General features: G+C 35.6%; 1 protein-coding gene and 1 pseudogene across 3 annotated transcripts in view; one reads left to right on the top strand and one right to left on the bottom strand.

The window, feature by feature from the left end:
- The window catches only part of NELL1 (neural EGFL like 1), a 947998-nt gene that overhangs the window by 544881 nt on the left and 377203 nt on the right, over positions 1-25914 (bottom strand). The gene's annotated exons all lie outside the window — the stretch shown is intronic.
- LOC130455336 (U6 spliceosomal RNA) lies at positions 15836-15936 on the top strand (annotated as a pseudogene).

Consider the following 25914-nt stretch of genomic DNA (forward strand, 5'->3'; position numbering starts at 1 on the left):
GGTGGATGCCTTTGGATTTATGACTAAATAGCAGGTGGCAGCTAGTTGGCTCAGTGGATAGAAAGCCAGGCTTGTAGACAGAAGGTTCTAGGTGTAAAAACCCTGGAAAGTCACTTAATTCCCATTGCCTACATTACCTCTCCTGTGCCTTAAAACCCATACATAGCCTTGATTCTATGATGGAAAGTAAAAGTTTAAAAAAAAATAACCTAGAAGGAAGACTAGGAAAGAAAGATAATATGGTTTTAGAAGAAAGAGTCCTAGAATGAAAAGCAAGAGAACCAAATTCAAATCCTGGTTAGACTCCTAACTAGATGTGTGACCTTGAGTAAATAATTTCTGCCTGGAACTTACTTTTTTCTTCATTAAAATGACAAGGTTTGATGAGATTGTCCCTAAGGTCCCTTTCAGCTCATAGGATCTTAGGTTTTAGCCTAGAAAAACTTTAGAAATCATTTAGAAAAACCTAGCCCAAACCCTTACACTATAGCTCACTTTCTCCTTGATTAAGCATTTTATGATTTATCTCTGTGTATTATTAGGTGCCTATTATGTGCAAAGTCATGACACTGAGAGGAAAAGTCATCAGAAAAAGTTCACAGAAGGGCTGTTGTATGTGTATTTGAGTGGAAAGCAGAACACTTGTCAATGAAATTCCAAGTCCTGCTGTATTGCTGACTAAAGATGTACACATATGGCTAACGACATATATTCTGAATAATCAACAGAAAAAGCAATGTTCTGCTTCCGAGACAACAAAATTAGGGCCTGTTCTTCCTTGCTGATGTAGCCTGAGGCAGCTTCTTCTCATTATAACTTTAAAGCCTTCAGTTCTACACTTTTTCCTTTGGGCTCCCCTTAACAGATTTCTTTGGCAAGAAAACTGATTCAGTTTCTCCACATAAATAAATCTTGGCCTCACTTTATATTTTGAGTCCTATTACAACTTAACCACCCAACTTTAGACTGCCATTTTAATGTATATATATCTCTGTCCATATAAATAAAGAAGGATTGCTATTATATTATATTAAATTCTTCTAAGAAAACTGAAGATCATTCAGGCCAAAGAAGGCTCTCCCTCGATAAGTAATTGATGTGAGAAATGAAACTACAATTCAAGGCAGAATTTTGCTGCCAAAAAGAAAATACAATACAGCACTATTGCTACAAACTATAAATAAAGCCTGAAGACTACTTGTACAGGGCAGTAATAATAAGAGCCCTGGGACTCGTGTGTTCTAGGGCTTCCTCTAAACCCCGCAGCTCTTTGTTTCAAAGAACAATGGACATAATTTACGTGAAATGTGGTCCCAGTCTAGGCCACCATGTTTGCATTCAATAAATTGATGCAATTATTTGGATGCTGGATGCTACCGGCTATTGGCCCATCATCTAGGGGTTTCCCTGGCACATTCCAGACCCTAATGACTTCAACTCCACAACCAAACAAGTTAATAGACACAAGCTTGATAAAGACACCTTAATTGCCAGTTCAAATGTATTTTCCTGTGCATATAGCAGCAACAAATCCCATGTCATCAGATGATAAAGCAACCCTATTCCCATGGTAATTAGGAGGCTGTCACTTCTAATTTCCTTCATGCCTTGTAATGTGACTGCTTCTTCTTGTAGGGTTACTGGTGGATGGCTTGCTCATCAAAGTAAAGACAAACTGAGCCATCAATATTCCGCAGATTCAGAAGAAATACTTCAGAAGGCTGGATTGACAAGAAATTGACATGTTCATCAAGACAAGAAATACACTTCATGAGGAAGGACTCAAATGTTTTTCCTGACCATTCACCTCTACCAGATCATACTCTATATAGAACTAAAAATATCTTTTCCTCTTCCTAGGGGCATTCTTTGATTTGGCATCTCTTCCTTCCATAAGCCACCAGCTGGGTATTCTATAGCTCGGAAATAAAACACCAAGGGACTGGAGAGCAGAAATTGACTCAGCCCAAAGACACAACTTGATCACACCAAATTCAGAAAAATATAACAACCAGTCACAGTGTGAAGGCAGGAAAATGATTGGACATTGCAGTGAGTTTGCCCCCAAAGGGCACAATTTCAAAGGACATGACCCATGCTCCAACTGGAATCAAGTCTTTATCTCAGCTACTAAGTACTGGTAGGGGAGGTGCCCTCCAACCTCATTTTCCTCAGGTTTTTATTAAGGAAGTGAAATGCCTCAGAATACATCACTCCAGGAGTTAAGGGTCTATACCCTAGGACACCCATGGATCTGTAAGTGATTCTTCTACCAAGTACCCAAAGAGCAAAAAAGATCCATTGTCTACCAGCAAGCATGTTTTATCTCTTTTAGTTATCTGTCTCTAAGAAATAGAAGCCTGGGGGAGAAGCAGATAAAAAAGAGTTATTGATATATAACTTCCTCTTCTTAAGCTTTTTTCTATCCTTTAATTTAACATGAAGAATATTCCTTATTACTGGTTCTTGTGAAGATTGGATTTGGCTCTCCTGATTGTAACAATGAAGGTACTTTGTTCTTCCTTTATTGTGAAGATTAAATTGTAATCCCCTGTCTATTTTTAGATTTTAATCCCCAAAATGTAAACTCAGTACTTAAAGTAGATCTACCCATTTTAACTACAAAAAGGTGTGAACTAACCACAAAAAGGTATGAATACTCATTTCATACATTGAGTGGGAAGTCTGTGACCCACATGTGAAAGAGTGGGCAGTCCTGGAGAGGAGCATCTGCTGTGATTGGTAGACGTAAAATTAAGGGGAGGTGACACAAGAGAAAAATGTCTTTAAATAGTGGAAACAGAAACACACAAAGATCAATCAGTCCCTCTGAGTTGGACTGGAAGACAGGCACTCAGAGTTGGAGTGAAGACAGTCACTTGAGGAGAGACTAGAAGACAGACACTCGGAATTGGAGTGAAGAGGGGCACTTGGCTGTGGAACTGAACCCCTGGAGGAGCTTATGCAGGAGTCCTCAGACTACTTTCCTTTTAGGCGGTCACCATGGTGATTGTAAAGACTGACTTCTTTTCCTTTCCCTTTATGGAGCTGGGAACCTCTGAGAAAGGCCCATCATTTTGAGACTCCTTTCCCCTGACTGGTATTAGCTAACTCTCTCTCTCTCTCTCTTCCCCCTCCCTCCCCCTCTCTCTCTCTTCCCCCCCCTCTCCCTCCCCTTTTCTCTCTTTCTTAAATCTTCCCTCTATTGTAAAATAAACTACTACTAAATTCCATTTACTTGAGTAATTCATTTTGGGATTTAGAAATTAAATCCCTAGTGACTACCAATTAAATAATTCAGATCCAACATACATTTAACATTCTATTAGCCCCTGGGGCTAGGGTTTATATTCCTTGGGTGTCACTTTTCCTACCAATATCGAACCTATCTAGAGTATATGCTTTTATACCATTTCCATTAAATTCAACAAATATTTGTGGGAGGTCTACTACAACATTTTGGATTTCATTAGCCCTTTCAGGTTTTTGGGAAACACTTGGAAATAAGTGGCATTCTCATTTTCTTGGGCAGCTAAAGGACACAGTGGATAGAGCCTATAGGTCAGGAACACTCATCTTCCTGATTTCAGATCTGGCATTAAATATTTACCATGTATGACCATGGGCAAGTCACTTAGCCCTATTTGCCTTAGTTTCCTCATCTGTAAAATGATCTGGAGAAGGAAAAGGCAAACCACTCTAGTATCTTTGCCAAGAAAACTTCAAATGTGGATCACAAAAAGTCAGATATTACTGAAATGACTAAATAATAACTCACTTTATTTTTTTAACCCTTACCTTCCATCTTGCAGTCAATACTGTGTATTGACTCCAAGGCAGAAGAGTGGTAAGGGTTAGTCAATGGGGGTTAAGTGACTTGCCCAAGGTCACACCTTGGGAAGTGTCTGAGGTCAAATTTGCACCCAGGACCTCCCATCTCTAGGCCTGGTTCTCAATCCACTGAGCTACCCAGCTGCTCCCAACAACTCTCTTTATAAAGGAATAACTGTACTTCTAAGACCTAAAAGGTTTTCTTTCTACTTTCAAGACCATGAAAACACAATCTCTTGAAAAAGTTTACAGACAAAATTGTTTTTAAAAATCTTTAAATAAATATGTATCCTGTACTTTTCAATATTATTTCTCTCTAGCTATGAATAGCAATGGTTCAGAAACAATACAGTGCATGGATCCTTAAGAGATATCTAATAAAACCTTTTTAAATTGGATTATGGAATGAGATGTATCAAAAGGAGAAATAACAGGACCATTGATTTAGAGCTAGAGGAGATGTTAGAATCTAAGAAGTCCAACTCCAGAATTTTACATGTGAGGAAACTGAGGCTGAGAAAGATTGAGTGACTTGCCTGGATCCACATAGCTGCTAAATCTCTGAAGTGAGAATTACTTCACTCAAGTCTTTCTGACTCTAAATCCAATACCCTATATGGAGCTTGTTTAATAACCATCACTAGAAACATTCAGGTAGCAATTGAATGATTTATGCAGTAATATATTATATACAGAATATTTGCACTGAGGAGGAGATTGGGCTAGATAACATCTATGTCCTCTTTCCAATAATTCTAGGATTCTATTCTAAGGGCACAAGTTCATAGATCTAGAATAGAAGGGAAATTCCTACTCTAACATTAAATCTGATCTCCTCATTTTACAGATGAACAAACTGAGTCTCAGGGAGGTTAAGGTATTTGCCCAAGATCAGATAGATACTAAGAATCAGAGACTGGATACAAATTAGATTCTATAATTCTAGCATCAACAATCTTTTCCCTGTACCTGTTTAAGAGATTATAATTTCAAAAAGTCAAGGACTCTAAAGGTCTAAAAGGACTCATATCCCCATCTCTTTTGATTCCCACAATATAAAAAATCCAATCCTTATTTAGTTACATATAGACCATGACACAACACCAAAATGGATTAGCTAAAGTGTCTATTTTCATGTCGTTTTATCCAGCCATAAAAAGAGAGGTCATTAAAAAGTGATCTATCATACATTAATTCAGAATGGTTTTCAAAAGTATATTTTAAATTTTCATGAAGAACTATTTGACATTTTTCCCTTTCTATCCAACCTGTGGGTAAAAATGGTAAAAATCCCCCATCATCCATTCTAACACTTGAGATCAGAGTTCAAAGGGCTGCCCATTCTGTGATCTTTAAGAGGAGACACCATTTCTGATGGAATTTACAAAAATGTAAAAATTTTGTAATGGCAAACCAAATGATTCAAAAGAGAAAGTCATTGGTCTTAAATCCCAAAGTCTTTTTTCCCCTTTTGCTAGGAAAATCAACAAAGCTTGTCAGATTTTTACTTCAGGGTTTCATAATCTGATAAAGTTTTCTCCCAAGCATGAAAATGTTTTAATCTGAAATTCAGGAGAAAAATAACAACTCACAATTACATGGTGCTTGATGCTTAATCAAGTATTATCCCTACAAGCACCCTGAGAGGAAGGTAGATGGTTTTCACTGGGTTTGGATCTGGACCTTCAATTTCATCAATGATGAGAAGTCATGAAACACTTTCCCCAGTGCAGATGCAGTGATTTGGGGGAGAGGTTAGAGGGGAAACAGCCTTTGACAGCTCTCTGAGACACTAAAAAATTTAACATTCTACCCAGGTTCTACCCAGGTATACCCAGAGTATAGGGCAGAGTTTAGAATACAGGTCTTGACTACAATATGGGATTAACTATATCACACAGATAGTACAGATATTGATCATTTCATAAGCATTTATTAAAAAACTACTACATTCCAGACACTGGGCAAGACCTGGAAGAGTCAAAAATGAAAACTGTCTGTAACCTCAAAGAATTTACATTAGAATAAGGAGATCAGGAGATAACATACAGGATTTATACAGAGTAAATTCAAGGTGTTTCCAGAGGGAAAGGCTTTATGTAGAAAGTGGGGGTTGAGTAGAAATGTGAAGGAAACAAGGTCAGTTAGGTGGCTCAATGCCAGGTCTGAAGTCAGGAAGACCTGAGTTCAAATATGACCTCAGGGATGTACTAAGTGCATGACAACAGGCAAGTCATTTAACCCTGTTTGCATTGGTTTCCTCATCTATAAAATGAGCTGTAAAAGGAAATCACAAACCACTCTATTATCTCTGAAAAAAAAAAAAACCCAAATGGGTTAATAAAAAATCAGACCCAACTGAAACAACTCAGCAAAAACAATGGGATTCCAGAAGTTGGTGAGTAAAAAAGTATATTTCGGAAATGGAGAACAGAGTCCAGAGTCAAAGAGACAGGTGAAGGGATGTTCATACGTGAGGAGTTGCTTGTTCTAGATCATGTTGTCTTCCTGCCCCTTTTCCTAGGGAATCTAAATTTGTGGTATGAGGATATGCTGGTAATATTTAACAAGTAACTTGAAAAAAATACATGCAGGATAAACTTTTAAAATGAATCTATATTTTACCAAATCAATAAAACAATAAATCACATCCTGACTTGTAGCATTTGCAAATTTTTAAAGTATAAATGCTCAAATTAAAAATTTAACAATCAGCCCTGATGAACAGATTAGACCCTGGTTCCTCTCTTCCAGGCAGTTTGTAGTTCAGACACATCTAAGTAAATTAAACTACTAGATTAAAAGTTACAGATATTTCAATAAGATATATACTTCAGTGTCTGAGAAACCATAATAAAGTAGAAGGAACTCTGAACTAAGCATCAGAAAATCCAGGTTCTTGCCTCTGTAAGATCACTAATTCATTTTAGAGACCTCATTTACTTTTTCTGATTTTCACATCTATGAAACAGAGATAATAAGATTTATTCTATCTACTCCATGGAATGAGAAAGTGTATCAAATGGTCAAACAGAAAACATTTATTAATCATCTACTGGATGCTGGGCATTGTAATAGGCACAAGGGATGTAAGAATAGAATGAAACAATCCTGACTATCAAGGATCTTACACATTGTAGATGGGTGCTCCTTGTAAAATATAAAATATCACTCAGAGACAAATACATCATTCTTCTCATTTACAGTTTCAATTTCAAAAACAGGATTCTTGAACACATTTGTCTTAACTATCATGAATGGATAAATGAATAAAAATAGCATTTTAAGGACTTTTATTATGTGACAATCCCAGCACTAGTCAGCCATCCACTTGGGAGTATCTTGTTCAATGTCATTTAGTTATTGATGATTACTCTTCCAGGATCTAACTACAAAAGGCTTCTTGAAATGAATTGTAAATTAATCAATTTAAGTAAAAGATTCAATAAGTCAAATTCAACAGAGTTCATATAACTGGTTTCAAGAACATTGGTGTCTGGAAAAGTTGAATTGTCCAGATCTTTTGGCTAGGGAGATTAGGTCTTAGTAAATATAGATTTTGACTGATTTTTCCTTTCTTTCTTCTTTCTGTAAATGATCAAAATAGAGGTATTATAGCAATGGCATCTTCCTTATCTTCATGAGTTCAAATATGGACTCAGATACTTACTAGCAAGTGATCCTGGGCAAGTCACTTAATCCTTTTTTCCTTAGTTCCTCATCTGTAAAATGAGCTGGAAATAGCAAACCACTCCAGTATATTTGCCAAGAAACCCAAACTGGGTTCCATGAAGAGTCAGACACAACTGAAAATACTGAACAACACCACATTCTCTTTATTTATAGCTAGTTACCTTCTTGCAGGTTATAAAAATGCTTTGGCTATGTGTGAGGAACTGGGTATATATGTTATGTGTGGCTTCTGGAAGAGGAGATCCATAGCTATTCTGCTAGGTTACAAAACTAGAAAAAAAATGAGAAATCTCCCCTAAATGTGCCAATGAATTTTAATCTTCACTTATAGTCAAGACCTTCTTGAAGAATGACTGCTAGTGACTATGAATTGTGGCCATCTTCATGATTATTCTAGAAGATGGCCAATTTTCATCAACATCTTCCATTAGGATGAAAACTTACTTGAGAAAGAGAAAAAGCAGACTTAGCAGGAAAATTAATAGATCACACATTTTAGAATTATGTTTTATTCAGGTTATAGCTCAAATTTCAAGCTAATACTCCTTTAACTATTTTGCATCTACCCCTTAGGAGTTCCAAAAATGCTTTCTTTATATCTTTTACCCCAGGGGAATGAGCCTTTTAGTGTGTGCCTATGACTGACTTGACTTTTCTTTTCAGTCTTAAGGCTCTCTTCTGTGAATTAGAAGCTGCATTTTCTCCCAGCATATTGATGCTGTCAACACAGTAAGTCCTGCTCCAACTAGAAATAGAGTATTTTTATGCTAGGGAAATGAATACTGCTTTAAAATGCAAGATTTCCTGAAAATCCAATGCCTTCCAATTGAAAATGTTTCAACTCCCCTCCATGGGTAGAAAGTAGGACACCTGAGTTATCTTGATGTCCAGAAACTGCCTTAAACAGTTCGCCTGTTTAAAACTAGATTTGAAAAATAAGAAATGTCATAGCATATGGAATATAATCAAGGGCATATTTCTACTGAGCTGATGTACACTTATATCTTATTAAGAAGGAAAGGCAACAAGAATATCTTAAATAAAGCAAAGAAAGAATACTGACCACCAGCAACTTCTATGCAAACAACTGACAAGGCATAATATGAAGATTCTGAGCTCTTTCCAGCTCAGTCCAAGGTTAAAAAAAATTGGGGTCAATGATTATAACACCTTTTTTTTTTCCTAGAGGTTGGTTAAAATAAAAAATTAGAGTCACAGAGTGAGTGGGAAGAGACTGACAGTCTAAAGATTGGGACAGAAAATGGAAATAATTAGCAAACATTTTTGAAACAAAGAAGAAAGCAAAAAGAGGTCTTGCCCTGCAGGGTTCTTACTTTCTAAGTGAGGATACATACATAGAATGCATAGAAGGGCCAGTAGATGACAAAGTATACAAAGCACTAGACCTGGAGTTAGGAAGTTGTTCAATCATGTTGAATATTTCATGGCCCAATTTAGTTTTTGTGAAAAAGATACTGGAGTGGTTGGTCATGTACTTCTCCAAATGAGGACACTTAGACAAACAGGGTTAAGTGACTTTCCCAATGTCATTCAACTAGTAAACATCTGAGGCTATTTTTGAATTCCAGTCATCTCAATTTTATATCTGACACTCTATCCACTATGCCAATTAGCTCCAGAAGACCTAAGTTCAAATCTAGCCTCACAAATCTAGGCTCACATAGTACAACTTGTGTGACCCTAGACATTACATTTTTTTACTCCTTTTTGAATTTATTTTATTACATGTAGAAACAATTTTTGACAATTGTTTTCTAACATTTTACAATTCAGATTCTCTCTTTCCCTACCCAGGTAGTAGATAATATGATATAGGTTATACCAGTGCTTAATACATATCTCCATATTGCTCATAGAATGACAAAAGACACATCATATATATGATAAAAAAATCCATGAAGGAAAAAAAAGTGGAAAATGGAATACTTTGATCTGCAATCATACTTCAATAATTCCTTCTTTGGCTGTGGATAGCATTTTTCATCATGAATCCCTTGGGGATATCTTGGAAAATTATTTTGGTGATAATAATTTATTTTTCACAGTTGAGCATCATATAATATTTCCCTTACTATATACAGAGTCCTGGTTCTGCTTATTTCAATTTGCATCAGTTGTTATAAGCCTTTCCAGGTTTTTCTACACTCATCTTGTTCATTCCTTAGTAGTATTCCATTATAACCATATACCAGAACTTGATCAGCCATTCCCAAAATGATGGATTCCCAAATTTTTGCCACTACAAAAAGAGCTGCTATAAATATTTATGTATAGGTTGATCGTTTCCCCTTATCTTTGATTCTTTGGGATAAAAACCCAGCATTAGTACTGTTGGATCAAATGGCATGTGCATTTTTATGGTCCTTTGGCCACGATTCCATATTGCTCTCCAGAATAGTTGTATTGGTTCACAGTTCCACTAACAATATTATTAGTATCCTTAGGCAAGTCACTTAACCCTGTTTGCCTCAGTTTCCTCACTTATAAAATGAGCTGGAGAAAGAAATGGAAAACTACACGAGCATATTTGCCAAGAAAACCCCAAAGAGCATCCCAAAGATTCAGACACACCAAAAAATGAACAACAATAATATAGAGAAAGCTAAATGCAAGCTAGAAAGAGACTATGGATACAAGGAAATATGAGAAAGGCAGGCACTAGCAACTTGAGGGGAATAGGCAAAGCCTCCTACAGATGGTGGCATTTGAGATGAATTTTAAAAGAAAACAGGCAAGCTAAAAATTGAAGAGCAAGAACATTCTAGGCATGGGAAACAACTAGTGTGAAGGCAAAAAGGATGGGAGATGAAGAATTATGTCTTAGAAATGGCAAGTGTAGCTGAATGGGAGTAAAATGTAAGAAGATTAGGATAGCATAAAGGAAACAGGTTGTGAAAGGCTCTAATGTTAAATCTAAAAATTTACATTTGAACCTAAAAGTAATAGAAAACTCCTAAAATTTGTTGAATAGAGAAACCATATGGTCAGGATTCTGCTTTGGTGACTGTGTGGAGGATTGGCATTTACTTCATCTCTAATCTTCCACATTGTTGATCGTCTTAACCTCTTTCAAAAAATATCTCCCATATAACACCTCCTATAGAAGAAGCCTTTCCCAGATTCCCCCCAGCTCTCTCCCTCTTGAAATTATTTTTCTTATTTTATATAACTTTCATATTACATATATAATTACCTATATATTATTATTTACTTTTCTCTGTATTAATTATATCACATTCTAATAGATATAATCTGTTGGAGGTCAGGGATTTCTCAGTAGTTAGGAGGCACCATTCTTCCCATTAGTTGGACCATGAAGGGTGTTTGTGGGGTTGAACTGAGTCAATAATAAAGATTAGGAAGTTGTACTATTGATAAAGATTCTGAAACAAAGGCGAACAAATGAATAATTTCATATCAGAGAATGAGAGACTCATTGTTTGTGTAAATCAGAACTAAAAGCAATTTAAAGATCATTTTGTCCAATGCCCTTATTTTAAATATTAGACCAAAATGGCATAGAATTAGTATCACTACTCTGACATCCTACAACTCAGTACAACACTATTCTATTATACCATCCATTGAAAAATAACAGATTCAAGCACAATAGATAGAGTGCCAAGACCTGAGCAGAGAAGACCTTGTTTTAAATCTAGCCTGGAACACTTCCTGCTTTTGTGACTGTGGACAAATCACTTAACTCCAATTGCCTAGCCCTTCCTGTTTTTCTGTCTTAGAACTGATGCTAAGACAAAGGTAAGAGTTTAAAAAACTAAACAGATTCAATTAAACAATCATTAAATAAATACAGGCTAATATGAAAATCTTTAAACAAATATTTGTTGTCCTTGTCATTTTGAAAATGGCTCAGAACATTCTCAATTCTAGAATTATTAGATCAAAAGGTATTATTGTTTTTATAACTTTTATTATAAAATTTCACAGTATTTTGTTATACTAGTTGTCAGTCCACCAATAAAGAATGAGTGGCCATTTCTCTACAACCCCAGCAGCACTGAGTTCCATTGCTTTTCATTATTTTTGCCAATTTGTTGAATATTGCTTTAATTTTCATTTCTTTGCCTTTTGATAAAATTATAGCATTTAATCCTTTTGTTTTAATTTTTTAATTGTCTCCTTTACATGATTTGGTCACATTTTCATTAGAGACCAAGACTGACCTTTATATAGTTTTAACAGTTTCATATATCATTTTTCTTTTGAGGCTGAACTTGCGACTTCTTGATTTTAATTTGTGACTAGTGAAGAATTCTTCTTCCAAAACACATCTGCCCTTCAGGGCAACTTCTGATTTTAGCAAGCTGCCTGGGGTGCTGAGAATTTAAATGAATAACCCAGCTTGACACAATTAGTATATTTCACAGGTTAGACTTGAACTCAAGCCTTCCTGAATCTAAGGCTGGGAAGCCTATACTCACTCTATGATGTTTCCCCTATGAATTTCCAGTAATTTAAATAATTATAAATTATTTACATCATTAAACTAATCAATTACAAATAACAAAAGTAATTGAAAATCAATTTGAACAAGAACCACTGGGAATTTTAATTTAAAATTAAAACATAACTGTTGGGCAATATGGACAATTTTCCCTCTAACTGAACAAATTAAAAAAAAAAACCCACTTCTGGTCAGTGTCACTAGCTGATATGCTGAATAGTGGTATAAAACATATATGTGTATTACTCTATAACCCATTTGTTGATTTTATTTACAAATGCTTTCTCTTTCTTGAAAAGCAGCAGAAATGTCAGAACACTTAATCACAAATAACTATTTTGTTGGATTTTGCAAGTGTCTTTTTTTTTTCAAAATTCAATGTAAGTTCTTCTGTCTGTTTTATTGTGGTTGGAAGTAAATTCTATATTGAAATGCACAGAGTTTTTTTAGGAATATCTTTTACAGAGCTACTGTATAAGGCACAGCATCATAAGCTAAAATGAGGTTTAAGTTGTGCTTTGAATTCAGTCTATGCAATCAAATCTTGGGTTACCAGGAAAATCAAAGAATTGTGAATCTATTTCCTGGGGTCTAAGGAGAAAAAAATCAATAATCTGTATCTTTTTTAACATCTTTGGAAATCTATGAATAATTCTCCCCTCATCCCCAAAAGGATGGGAAAGTCATTCTATAGTGACATGTGCTCAACTCATCACTGCAAATATGAAAGGGTACCACTACAATATTTTCAACTCTTAATAAATGCAAATTGAACATATAAGTGCCTTAGTGGATAGAGTCAGAGCATCATCCTAGACTTACCTTCCTGCATTCAAATCTAGCATCAGACACTTATTAGCTGTGTGACCCTAGGCAAGTCACATAATCCTTTTTGACTCAATTTCCTCATCTGTTAAATGAGATGGAAAAGGAAATGGCAAATCACTTCAGTATCTATGCCAAGAAAACCCCAAAAGGCATCATCAAGAGATGGACATGGCTGAAAAATGACTTAACAACAACAAATATAAGAGACTGTCTAAAGAGATTATTTTTACATTTTATTGACCCAGAAAGTGTTTTCTTAACCAACATATCTGAAAATGTTTTACCCCACTCTTCCCAATAGAATGTAAGTTCCAAAAGGTCAGGGATTATCTCCATTTTGTATTTGTATCCCTAGAGTCTAACAATGCCAATTAGTTAGCAAATAACAAATGTGTGCTGATTGAGTGAAAATTATATGTATACACACATTCACACACGTGCACGCACATGCATGCACACACACACACACACCCCATGTATATTTACACCAAATGGCAATGTTGAAGCTAATGTAAGAGAAGCCTTATAATTACAGAACTGGGCTTAAGTTTTGGCTCTGACACTTACTGCTGGTGAGACACTGCCCTCTTGGTAGCTCAAGGCAATTAGAGTATAAATTACAAGTGTACGTGGATGACGTTTCCATCCACAATCTCCTATATCCATGAGATAAGCATGGCACTTGGTCTCTCAGTCAATCACATTAACAAGGATGTATTAAATACCCACCATGTAATAAGCACTGCATTAGCTATTGATAGAACCAGGGACTGACCCTGTGATTTCATTAAAATTGTGAGTTCCCAAATGAACAAACATTCCCCTCTACATTTGTAATCTGCACATTCTTGGCAATTTATACTCCTGGGAAATTGCTCAGTTTAGCATTTTGCATGGTGCCTAACACACTGTTGTTCAGTCAATGTCTGATTCTTCATGACTCAGTAGACCACAAGAGGCCAACACTGCCCATGGGAATTCCTTGACAAATGATACTGGAATTTTGTCAATTCCTTCTCCAAGGAATGAAGGCAAATAGAGATTATGTGACTTCCCCAGGGTCTCACAGCAAGGAAGTTTTTGAGGTCAAATTTGAACTCAGATATCTTTTGCCCAATGCTCTATCCACTTAGACACCCAGTTGTCTCCAGCTGGCCCTGAGTTGATCCTTATTAAATGTTTATTGAATAATTAAAGCAGTAGGAGATTAAGTGACAAGTTTAGGGTCTCACAAATAGTAGTATCAGAGTCTAAACTTGAGTTCAATATTTTTTAGCTCAAAAACCCAGCTCTCTTTATTTACCTCTCTGGGCTTCTTTTGGGATACAAATACAAAGTGAGAGTTTTTACTCTCAAAGAGATTATATTCTTTTTTGGGGGTGGAGGGTGGGGGATAATATTTTGTTCAAGTGTTTTAGGTACTACATAAATTGACCTGGTAAATATCATTTTAAAGTGGTCTCTATTGGCAGTCCTTTTCATTTATTATTAAGATAGTGAAAATAGAGTATATATAGTAAAAACAAAGGCAACTGGGAAATAATTTCTGTCCTCCAGAAGCTTACAACCTAGCTAGGGGAGATAACGTGTATATCTACAATGATATACTTTGCACAACAGTGTTAAAGTCTTTCATTTGGACATACAAAGAGCATCTTTCCTTGCCACGTGAGAATGTTTGAATCTGTTCAGAATCTGCAGAATCCATTTTATAATTCAAACTCACAACAGACTCTTTTAACTACAGCTCCACCAAGAGCAATTCAGAGTACCTGAGCACATGCTTGTAAACCTTGGGAGCAAGAAGGAAGATGCTGACAGATTGCTTGAGCTCATGAGTTCTGAGCTGTAGTTGGGCTCCAGCCAAGCAGGTGTTTGTATTACATCCAGCATCAATATGGTGAGTCCCAGAAAGCAAGAGCCTAGCAGGCTGCCTATGAAGAAGATAATCAACCCAAGCCCAAAATGATGAAAAGACATACAAGCCAATCAATACTGGGATTGGGCTGTGAGTGGCCACTGTGTTTGCAACCTGAAGGAGAAAGGAAGATCCAATCTCAACACAAACATACTTACATGTTCTGTTATAGGAGATAACTGTCCAGATGTGCATAGATTAAGAATTGGAAAGAACCTCAGAAAATCTCAGGAAGTCTCAATTTACAAATAAAGGAACTGAGGTACATGGGTAAAATGGGTCACCCAGGGAATAAGTGACCAAGCAAGGATAGAAACTGATCCTTTGAGTCCAAGTTCAACATTATTTTTCAAGCCAATAAACATTTTTAAGCACCTACTATGTGCCAAGCACTGTGCTAAGAGCTAAGGAATATAAAAATGGGGCAAAAGATGGTCTCTGTCTTCAAAGTGCTTATCTAATTGGTATAACACAAAAATATATATATAAATATATATATATACACAATATATTTCTATGAAGTATTGCTTTGTAAGTTGTCTCAAGTGGTTCAATTCCATAAGCCATCAGTAGCACATAAGCACATACACATTATTTGTTCTCAGATTGTTATCTCTCTTCCATTTTGATGGCTCATATGGTATTTTGGGATTTTTAGTGTTATTCTATTGCATTCTTAAAGGTTCAATTTTCTAGGAACTGTCTCCCTCAAGTGCCTTCCTTCCTCATTCTTGCAAATGACCCGGGTTCAAGCTAAAGTATGTTTCATTTTAAAGCATAGATAAAGACCCTAGCAGGACCAAAGGCAGGGTTATATTTCTCTGTCTTATTGGAACTAGCCTCCATTAAACAAAGAACTTAGCTGTGTCTGCTGAGGAACATAAAAACAAATCTCTGAGTCATTGGAGTCACACAGTACTTAGGGCAGTGGTCCTAGGTTGCACCTGTTAATTACCAGGAATATATTGATGGGGTCAGCCTTGCACCAGTTAATTGGGAAGCTGAGTTCTAGGACTGAGGGGGCTGCTGGTCCAGGATCTACGATGAGCTGCAATCACTTGCAAAAAGACCGATAATGGGTACTCACTTTGGTGGCACATATACTAAAATTGGAACGGTACAGAGATTAGCTTGGTCCCTGCATAACATGACACAAATTTGTGAAATGTTCCATATTTTTAAAAAGACCTATAGTGGATTCTCATTACCCTGTACCCCTGCAGTAAACCTCATCTCATTCTCTTAAGCCTTTCAAGTAATCATTTTCTCTATATCTTAATTGAATACTAAGCAGAAACAGACTTTTTCCTCAAAGCTTTCACTCATTCAACAAGCATTTTACCAAGCATCTCTGTGCTAGAGCTAGCTGTTAGCGAAAGGAAGACAAAAATAAACTAATGGCTTGACCTCAAGGAGCTTACATTCTATCTGGTGAAATCATATGTACATAAATAAATAAAAATGTAAATAAAATATGTAAATAAAAACATATTCAAAGTAAATACAAAATAAAGGGAGGGAGGGAAAGGATTGGGATGAGGAAAGAATTCCTGTAGGAATAGCACTTAGACCCAACACTGAAGGTTTCTAAGAAGTAAAGAGAATAATTATTCCAAGAATGGCAAGTAGCCTAAACAACCACAGATAAGAGATGGCACATTCTCTGCAAGGAATTGGAAGTCATTCAATTGGATCATAGAGTACCTGATAATTGCATAGTTATATAAAGCTATGTGTATCTATACTCTTTGGTATCTGGGGCTGAGCAAAAATACATAACCACCTTCAAGTCTGTATAAGAAGACTAGGAGTCTTCTTTTCTAAGTTCTTATTCCATGGAATGAGAACTTACTTAAGGTATCCATCTCTGTCCATAAAGATGTTCATTTTAATGTTCCCAATTATCTAAGCAGGGTCTTCAGCAGATATGGCAGCCATGGATTGATTGTGCATGACTTGTCATTTGTCCCCCTGTTTAGAATGACTGTTCCTTAGATTTCCATCACTGCTTCTTTCCTGGTCCCTGATTCAATCAACAAAGGAACAATCCTTGCAGAGAAGTGACCTACTTTCTTCACCAAAATCAAAAGCTGGCCAGCTATTAATTGACAGGCAGGTATACCTAGGAATGCCACTGCCTACTCCCATCACAGTCAATCCATCCTTTTCCAGTCTCCGTAGCCATTATCCAGGGACTTAGCCTCTCTTGATATGTGACTTTGTTTATCCTTCTAAAAATAACGCAGTCCACAATTCCTCAACAACTACATGTTTTGAAGAAGCAGGAAAGAAAATTCTTGACTCAGAAATCCCTGGAATTGCCAAATGGTTCAAAATCATGAATGTGATTTTTATCAATGGAAACAACTTTAAATATATACTTTATCTCTTCACCCTAAGGGTCATGAGACTCTTCTATCTGGTTTGCAGCTAAAATCTTCTATATATGATGTCTCTCTCCTTGGAACATGGACTTCATGAGAGCAGTAACTGTCTGTTTTTATGTTCATATCCCCAGTTCTTAACACTATGTTTTGTTCATAATAAGCATAAAATAAATGATTTTTTATTTGTTTGCTGATTCATTCATTCATTTTTCAGCACAAGATAACAGCCTTCCAAAACATTCCAATGATGTGAACCTAGTTGGTCCAAAATCTAGAAATCATTTTATTCTTAATTGCTAGAACAGGTCCATCTTGAAAAGGGCAGAGTCTTGACAACAGCCAGCTGTATTCTTCTCCTTCTCTACACTTATCGGTTTTCTGTGCTCCAGGAAAGGATCTAGCAATCCTGGGATCTTCTCCATAGCCAAAGCAAATCAGAAGAAGATAAGCCCATTATCAGGTCAACTAAGATAATGAGTTCCAAAATAATCATCTGCCAGCACTAGTAGAAGCAATGCCTTCACTGCACTGATGAAATTACAGATCCAGATACTTCCCCTATGGAAAATCACAATTAAGATAAAAATTATCAGATTCCAAAGCTAGAAAGTTTAATTTAAAACTAAAACTTCACTATGAGCTTACAAAACTGGTTACCAGAACAAAAGCTTCAGAGCTTGAAGAGACCGAAAAGGTCATGTAGACTCCAAATGATCACCTGAGTGCAAATGTCAACAACAGGAAAATAGATTTTGATCAAGGACACATGTAAAACCCAATGGAATTGCATGTCTGCCACGAGAAAGGGTGGGGAGTGGGGAGGGAAAGAATATGATTCTTATAACTAAGTAATAATCTAAACTGACTAATTAAATAAACTTTTTTTTTAAAAAGTCATGTAGTTATTCCCATTATGTTGCAAATGGGGAAACTAAAGCCCCAGATAAACATGTTGACCTAAATTACAAGGGTACTAAATATAAAATCTATGCTCAAATCCAGGTCTTCAAACTTCAAATTAAGTGATCCTTTTCCTACTATACCATTTACATGGACTAAATCAACAGTTATTTATTGTGTACATACTGTGTGCCCAAAACTGTGCTAAGTACTGGGGAAACAAATACAAATTTAAATAAGGCCAATAAATGTGAAGGAAATCTAATCCTTTTCTTAAAATTGTACATTCTGGTCTAAGTACTGAAAACATAATTAACAGAAAGCAATTTGGACATCATGAAAATAAGGGCTAAATTAAGAAGCAAAGATGACCAGTCTCACAAGAGTTTAGAGAAATTATTTATTATGGTAAGAATCAGGATCCCAAATTTGGAAAAAAAAACCATAAAAGTCATCTGGGAAAACCCTTATCAAAAGTAGGAATACTCTTTGTTGCAGCCACCTCCAACAAATGTATTTTATTGCTTTAATCCAACAAAATAAATAGAAGAAAGAACTTGGTTGGAACAAATTCTACTTTGTAAACATAATGATGTCAATAGTAACCCAGGCTTAAGGTAGGATTTTTTGATCTTCATTGTATCTTTTTGTTGTTGTTGTTGTTTGCCAACAAGTTTTATTTCATTTTAAAGGCATAGTAGTGAAAGTTGTCATTTGAGGAAAAGAATAATGATGATTCTTCATTGAATCTTAAAGAACAAAGAGGGTCAGAAAACTACAAATGACACAGAAGAGTTTGTGTTATCCTTAAAAACCTAAACAGAAAAAGTTCAATGTAGGGGCATGGTGGGGTTAACCATATATTTAGAAAAGATTTGTATGTAAAAGTAGATTCATAAAGATTTCAAAAACTCAAAGAAGGAGGAAGAAATTTCAACTTTAACTTGATTCACATAATTTAATGAAAATAGTTTCAGTATCTTTTTAATACAACTGACTCCTGTTTAAATTTAGCCTTTAACTCTTAAGTAAAAAAAGTTACTTTTAATTAGTAAAAATAAATAAATAAAATAGTTCAAGCTAGAGGGTAAATGTTTCATTTTTTTCTATTTTCCCTAAGCAAATTTTAGTTAAACAAGAAAGTGACTTTTGGCACAGATTGTATTTTAAATTCATTAAAATTGTATTTATATCAGGTAAGCAATTAAACAAGTTATGTAGTAGAACTGCCTGGCCCCAAAGATCCAATGTTAAGATTCTATTAAATAGTATTGGGATTTCAACTGAAACACACTCAAAAAAAAAAAAAAAAGCAGAATCAAGAGCCCAACTGATGAAAAAATTGCTGAAAGACAGATGAACTCAGATGAACTAAATGTAAAAGTCACCTTTAGCATCAAAGAACAGCTGATGAAACAAACTTCTTCTTGAGGAGAGAATAGAGGAATACTGGGGTATATCGTATTCATTTTTAGCTAGTTTCACTGAATTATTTTGATTTATTCAATAGGATGATTTATAGGGCACAGGTAGGAGAAAATGATTATGATGTTAAAAAACTCAAAAAGCATTAATAAAACGTATTTCAAAGTTAAATAGTGGAAGCCTTGTAGGGGCTTAAATTGGACAACCTATTGAAGGTGGGGATACAACAAAAATGAAGGAAAAACTATGGCATTAGCACTGGGCACTTTATTCCCATTGCGCTTCTCTACTGGATGAAGTCTTTCTTCTCACAATTCTTAATTTTATTTTTAAAAGTGAACTGAGTACTTTATCTTTCTGTTGCTAGAAGCCAGGTGACTGTGATAATTTAATGTCGTACACTTAATTTCTCTTTTCCTAAACCCTAATAGATAGAGTGGGATAGGGTAGAGAATAAGGAAAGTGACCAGTTATCTTCATTCCCACAGTGAACCACATCAGAACTGGGGGCATACATTCTGCAAATTGCCTGAAGACCTCTGATATCAAGTAATACCCTGGGTAGTCCTTTCTATTTTTTCACAACTCTCTTGGGAATTTGTTCTATTAAATCAACCTCTCTTTGAAACAACCATCCATTGCACTCTGAGCACACAACTAATAGCATAAAGAGTTCAAGAATGCTATTTAAAAGTACTTGTTATAATATACAAATGAGGGATAGAAAATAGGAAAAAAAGAGCTATAGAATAATACCAATGAAAAAGAGAAAGACAGAGACAGACAGAAAGACAGAGATAGAGTCACAACGAGAGAGAGAGAGAGAGAGAGAGAGAGAGAGAGAAATAGAGAGAGAGAGAGAGAGAGAGAGAGAGAGAGAGAGAGAGAGAGAGAGAGAGAGAGAGAGAGAGAGAGAGAGAGAGAGAGAGAGAGAGAAGGGGGAGGAGGAAGGGAATTATTTCAAGGAGACTAAAGTACTGTAATATAAAACAAATTCAGCAGGACCAAATCAAATTCCCACACAAGGACAGCACATTCAACATTAGGAAGACAATTGGTATAATTAATCACTGGGAGCGAATCTGTCATTTCTTTGGTAAGGCAAGGAAACTCTCATTGTCAATGTAGTTTGGCATCTCTTCAGAAACTTATAAGATCAAAGAGTTACCTAAAGCTCAGAACTGAAATGATTTACCCAAGGTCACACAGCCAGTATGAATCAGGCATACATTTTAAAGGATGATCCTCTTGGTTTGGAGGTCAGCTCTCTGCACCATATTACTTCTCATAATTAATCAAAATATATACAAATTTTAAAACTCAATGATCATTTAAATAGTTGCAGAAAATGCTTTTTACACTAATTTTGTTCTAGAATAGGTGTTTTCAGGGAAAGATCCTTATTTAATAGGGTCAAAACTACATGTCTAAAACTAAGAGTCTGGGGAAAACTCTTGATGAAAAATGGTAAAACATATGCATTCTCAGTACAGATATGGCAAAGTAAGGATTCATCCTATCCCGTCTATTTATTAACTATTGCAACAGAGGGAAATTAAGGGAAGAAATATCAGTAAAGAAGGGGGAATGTATTTCTATTTGAAGACAAAATGATGATATACTCAAAAAAAAACCCAGAGAACCATTGAAGAGAATTACAGAGATAATTAATAACTTTGGCTAATAAGATAAACCCACCAAAATAATAATCATTTCTATGCAATACTAAACAAAAGCAGGAAGAAATTGTAAGAGAAAATTCATTCAGAATAATCATAAAATACATGAAATATGTAGAAGATAAATTATGAAAACACACAAAATTTATATAAATACAACTATACAATATGCATCTATTGCAGTGTCTCCAAAAGATCCTAGTAATCCCTTGAACCAGAAGAGACATTGACTAACCAGAGGAAATAGGTCACTTCATCCCCGACTGGATAAACCTAGATCTTGAAAAAAAAAACAAAAAGGATACAAATTGTGGGAACCTGAACTCATATTTAAAATGAGGGGATTGGCCTAGATGGCATCTAAGGTCTCTTTTAGCTCTGAGTCTATGATCCTATGATCTTGGGTCTTCGATCCAAAGAATAGCTGAGGTAGAGAGAATGATCAACAAAAACCTCAAGATTTCATCATTGTGATAAAATCTTTGTTCATAACAATCCATTGAAAAATCTTCTACTTTAAGATAAAGGGAAGAATAATACCTCTCACAAGAGCCATTCCCATGAAAAGAAAGAGACAACTGCCTGCCCTATTGGGTCCAGAGCAAAATTATTCTAAAGTAGCCAATTCCATCAGAAAGGGCCTTTTTGATCCCCAAGGCAAAGGCACACATTGGGCTCTGAATACTGAGGCACCACCACAGATTCATAAACAAATTCCCTTTACTGAGGCAGCTAATGCTGCATATTTTAATTCTCTCATCTTTCTTGAGGCGGCTGCATACCAACCTGCATGTGGCACCTGATTAAATCAACTTTCTCACAAAAACCAATTCAAACGAGACTGTCTCAGAAATTACATTTTTATAATTTATGGGTTTTAAGGAAACACCATTCTGGCTGTCATATTGAAGAATATGATTAAATTATTAGTTTACAAAGAAAGGTTTAAAGTGAGCATCAACCTCTGAAGTTTTTCTTAATTTTTTTTTTGCTTTTTTGTTCTTTCTCTCTACCAATGACATCATAAAGCTAAATAAAACTATATATCATCCCCAATATTTAAAAATCGGGGAGAGAAACAATGATACTGCCAACAATGGCAGAAAACAATTGTTTCTTTTTTATTACTTAAGAAGCTGTGAATGCTTTTAGTGTGCAGCCAGCAAATGCCAAGGGATTGTCATCAATATCTTTGTTTCCTCATGGTCTTGCCAGTTGTCAAGCTAACATTTCATTAAGACTTTTTTTTCCAATTTAAATTTTGAAATCTTGCATACAGTTTCTCAGCAGGTGACTGCCATTAATTTTTGAGATGAATTGGTACTCAAAAGATTTAGCTTAATGTAATATAACAGTGCCCATATATCTTTCTTTAAGCTCTCTTTTATTGGTGGTAGGATAAGAAGAAAGGAAGTAGGTTGCAAAGGGAAGAAACAAATTTGGAGATCTTCTTAGCCTTAGAACTATAAGGGGCTTGATTGACCATTCATTCTAATCCTCTTATTTTTCTCTATTATGTTTGTCCTTAAGAGTTGTTAGCTGTGAAGAGAGAGAAATGGAGGGTGCTGTCAGGTGTTGGTTCATGTGTAGAGGCAGCATGGAATAATGAATAGCCATATCTATAATCTTGGGAAACCTGAGTTATTATTCTGTCTCTCATACATAATAGCTCCACGATAATGACCAAAAAATTTCACTTCTTGATTGCCAAGGTAACACACAAAAACTACAAGTTATGGATGAATTACTGGGCCAAGTGGATGGAAAGAGTTTGAAAGCTAGTAGTATCTTTTACTGGCATGGGAGAGCAGAAAGAAAGAAAGAAGAAGGAAATATCATACATATATTAATTTGGAGAAAAGAAGGAGGGAAGGTTAAGATAGAGAAGAAAACAGAAGACAGAAGATACAAACATCTATGAAAATAAGAAAAAGTCATCAATAGAAGAAAAGGGCAATCTGGAAAGAAAGGGAGGAAAGCTTGGTATAGTGAATTTGTTCCTAGCCTCAAAGTTGGTACAATCTAGATTCAAATCCTGCCTCTAACACTGTGTCCAATTATTAATTCATTTCTCTTAGCCCATATAACTACATCTACTGAGGATGTCGTTTCTGCAAACATCAGGTCAATGTTTGGTACACATCCTAATCACAACGGTATTAATAGTTCTTGTACACAGGTAAGGAAGGGAAATCAATTCCTAAAGATGACAGAGTCTCAGAATTTTTTGTCTCAAGAGAGCCCCAGATGAGTAGAGGGCCCAGTTCCAGCATCAGCAATTTGGAAAAGCTCCAAAAGCTTACCAACATAAATCATAACATAGAACACAATGGTGGGAGGTTGGCTATGGATAATAGGAGGCTTAATTAATTAGCTAATTAATTAAAATATCAGGTGCCACCTTTCAAAGTAACAGCCGCGTCAGGAAAGTGCTACATTTATATATTTTAATTTCAAAGTCCCATCCTACGATTTCCCAACATTTCCCCCCTTGCATTGTCTTTACTAGGTCCCTTGACAGACTGAGTGTATGAGTTTCCAAGCTCAGAAAACCAGACCGTAGATTGCATAGCATGATAAAACTGTTAAGTACTTTAGAGATCACATACTTCAAGAAACTCATTTTTACAAATGAAACAACTAAGGTTCAGCAAGATAAAATAACTTACAGAGTAGTACAATTTCCAGTATTGGCTTCAGAAATACCTATCATTTTTCATCCAGCTGAATGTAAGAACCAAGAGGACAATGACTGACTTTTGCATTTTTATTCTAGGTGCCTGGATCCACATTTGTGATACAGTAGATGATTAATAGTTTTTAAATAAATGCTAATTGATTTATTGCTATTGATTTTGTAACTAGCAATAACATGAACTATATCTTATATTGGTATAGAGCTTTACATTTTTCAGTGTAGTTTACTAATGTTACTTCATTTGGTCCTTACAAATATTCTATGAGGGAAGCAAGGTGGGTAGTATTATTCCTCATTTATAAAGAAGGGGTAAAGAGTAAGACATTTTGCACAACTTCTTCAAATTCACTTTTATATGGATGAATCAAATACATTCATAATTTAAAAGTCCTGTTTGAGTTTTCACTTGATTTATTTCTCCCATAAAATTAAAGTTGCTTGACAATATCATGGATAGAAAATTGGCATTAGAGTCAGGAAGATTTGAACCTAAATCCTACTTCATACACTAACTATATAACCTGGGCAGGTCACTTTCTCTTCACAAATTCAGTTTATTTCATCTGTAAGTTGGGAGAAATAATAACATTTATTTCATAGGACTGCTATGAAGATCAATAAGATAAATTGTGTTTTGTAACCCTTAAATCACTATCTAAATTCATGAAATTATATATTAATCCAGTGAACTCAAACAAAATACATAGCAGGAATATGTGATTCTAATAGGCAACAAGGTCAGATCAGCAGCAAGGGAGCAAGGTGACAGAATCTATTCCTAATTGTACACACATGTTGGAGATAAAAGTCAGAGGTTGGCATTGTGAACCTGTGAGTGAGATGCATTCCAGCTTTAAAGTTAGGAGTAGAACAAATGTTGAATACCAAGTGGCATCCATCCCAAGTTGAAAAAAATCATTTTTGTTGACAAATAACTGTGAAAACATCATATCCCAAATCCTATCCACCCATACAAATTCATTAAAATTTGTGAAAAAATAGAGGAGGAGAAGGGACAAATGTGGTAGAAGGATAGACAAGGGAAGGAGGAAAAAAGAGATCAAATGAGAAAAGCATAGAGAGGGAGAGAGAGAAATATGAGATAGGAAAAGAGGGGGAGAGAGATAAAGAAGGGGGAAGGAGAGAGAAAGGGAGAGGGAGGGAGAGGAAGTGAGAAGAAAAGGGAAAGAAAGAGAGAAAGATAAATAGGAAGAGAGAAGTGAGAGAGAAAAAAAAAGAAGGGAGAAGAAAGAACAGGAAAGCAGGAAAAGAAAACTATTATAGCACTGTGATAAGTAGATGAAAGCAAATGGTAGGAAGATATTGTCTACATTCACCGTGTAATAGGGTCAAGATCACAGATTTATTCCTGGATATCTGAAATGTTAATATTAGGTGAGAAATTACAACGCTGGAATAATATGTAGACAAACAGGTGCCAAGTAGATAGTAACCATATCCATTGTAAAATGGTTAAAATCACAGGTTCAGAAACAAATCTAGTGTAATCCCCTCATTTTTACAGATGAAGAAAGCAAGACTCAAAAAGTTGGAGTTACACAAGATCATATGGAAACTAGGTGGCAGAGACAGGATTCAAATTTAGCACTCTTTCACGGAGTACTGCATAAAACTAGCTCCCATTATTCCCTTCTTCAGTCAAATACACTGAGAAAAGTTTCATGATATTCATTAAAGTTTTGAGTAGCGGACATCTCCATATCTTGGAAAATATATGAGTCTGATATAATCTATCTGAAAAGTATAATTCATATTCTTTTATTTGCCTTTGATATTTGGCCCCAGTACACTGTGGTACACATCCAGAGTTGTACAGCATATCAATCTCAATTCAAAATACAAGCAAAAAGGAAAGACCATTTGCCCCCAGCCTCAAAAATGGACAAGGGAAGGAGGAAAAAAGAGATCAAATGAGAAAAGCATAGAGAGGGAGAGAGAGAAATATGAGATAGGAAAAGAGGGGGAGAGAGATAAAGAAGGGGGAAGGAGAGAGAAAGGGAGAGGGAGGGAGAGGAAGTGAGAAGAAAAGGGAAAGAAAGAGAGAAAGA

Source organism: Monodelphis domestica, chromosome 6 (assembly GCF_027887165.1).
Source record: "Monodelphis domestica isolate mMonDom1 chromosome 6, mMonDom1.pri, whole genome shotgun sequence".
NCBI classification, from domain to species: Eukaryota; Metazoa; Chordata; class Mammalia; order Didelphimorphia; family Didelphidae; genus Monodelphis; species Monodelphis domestica.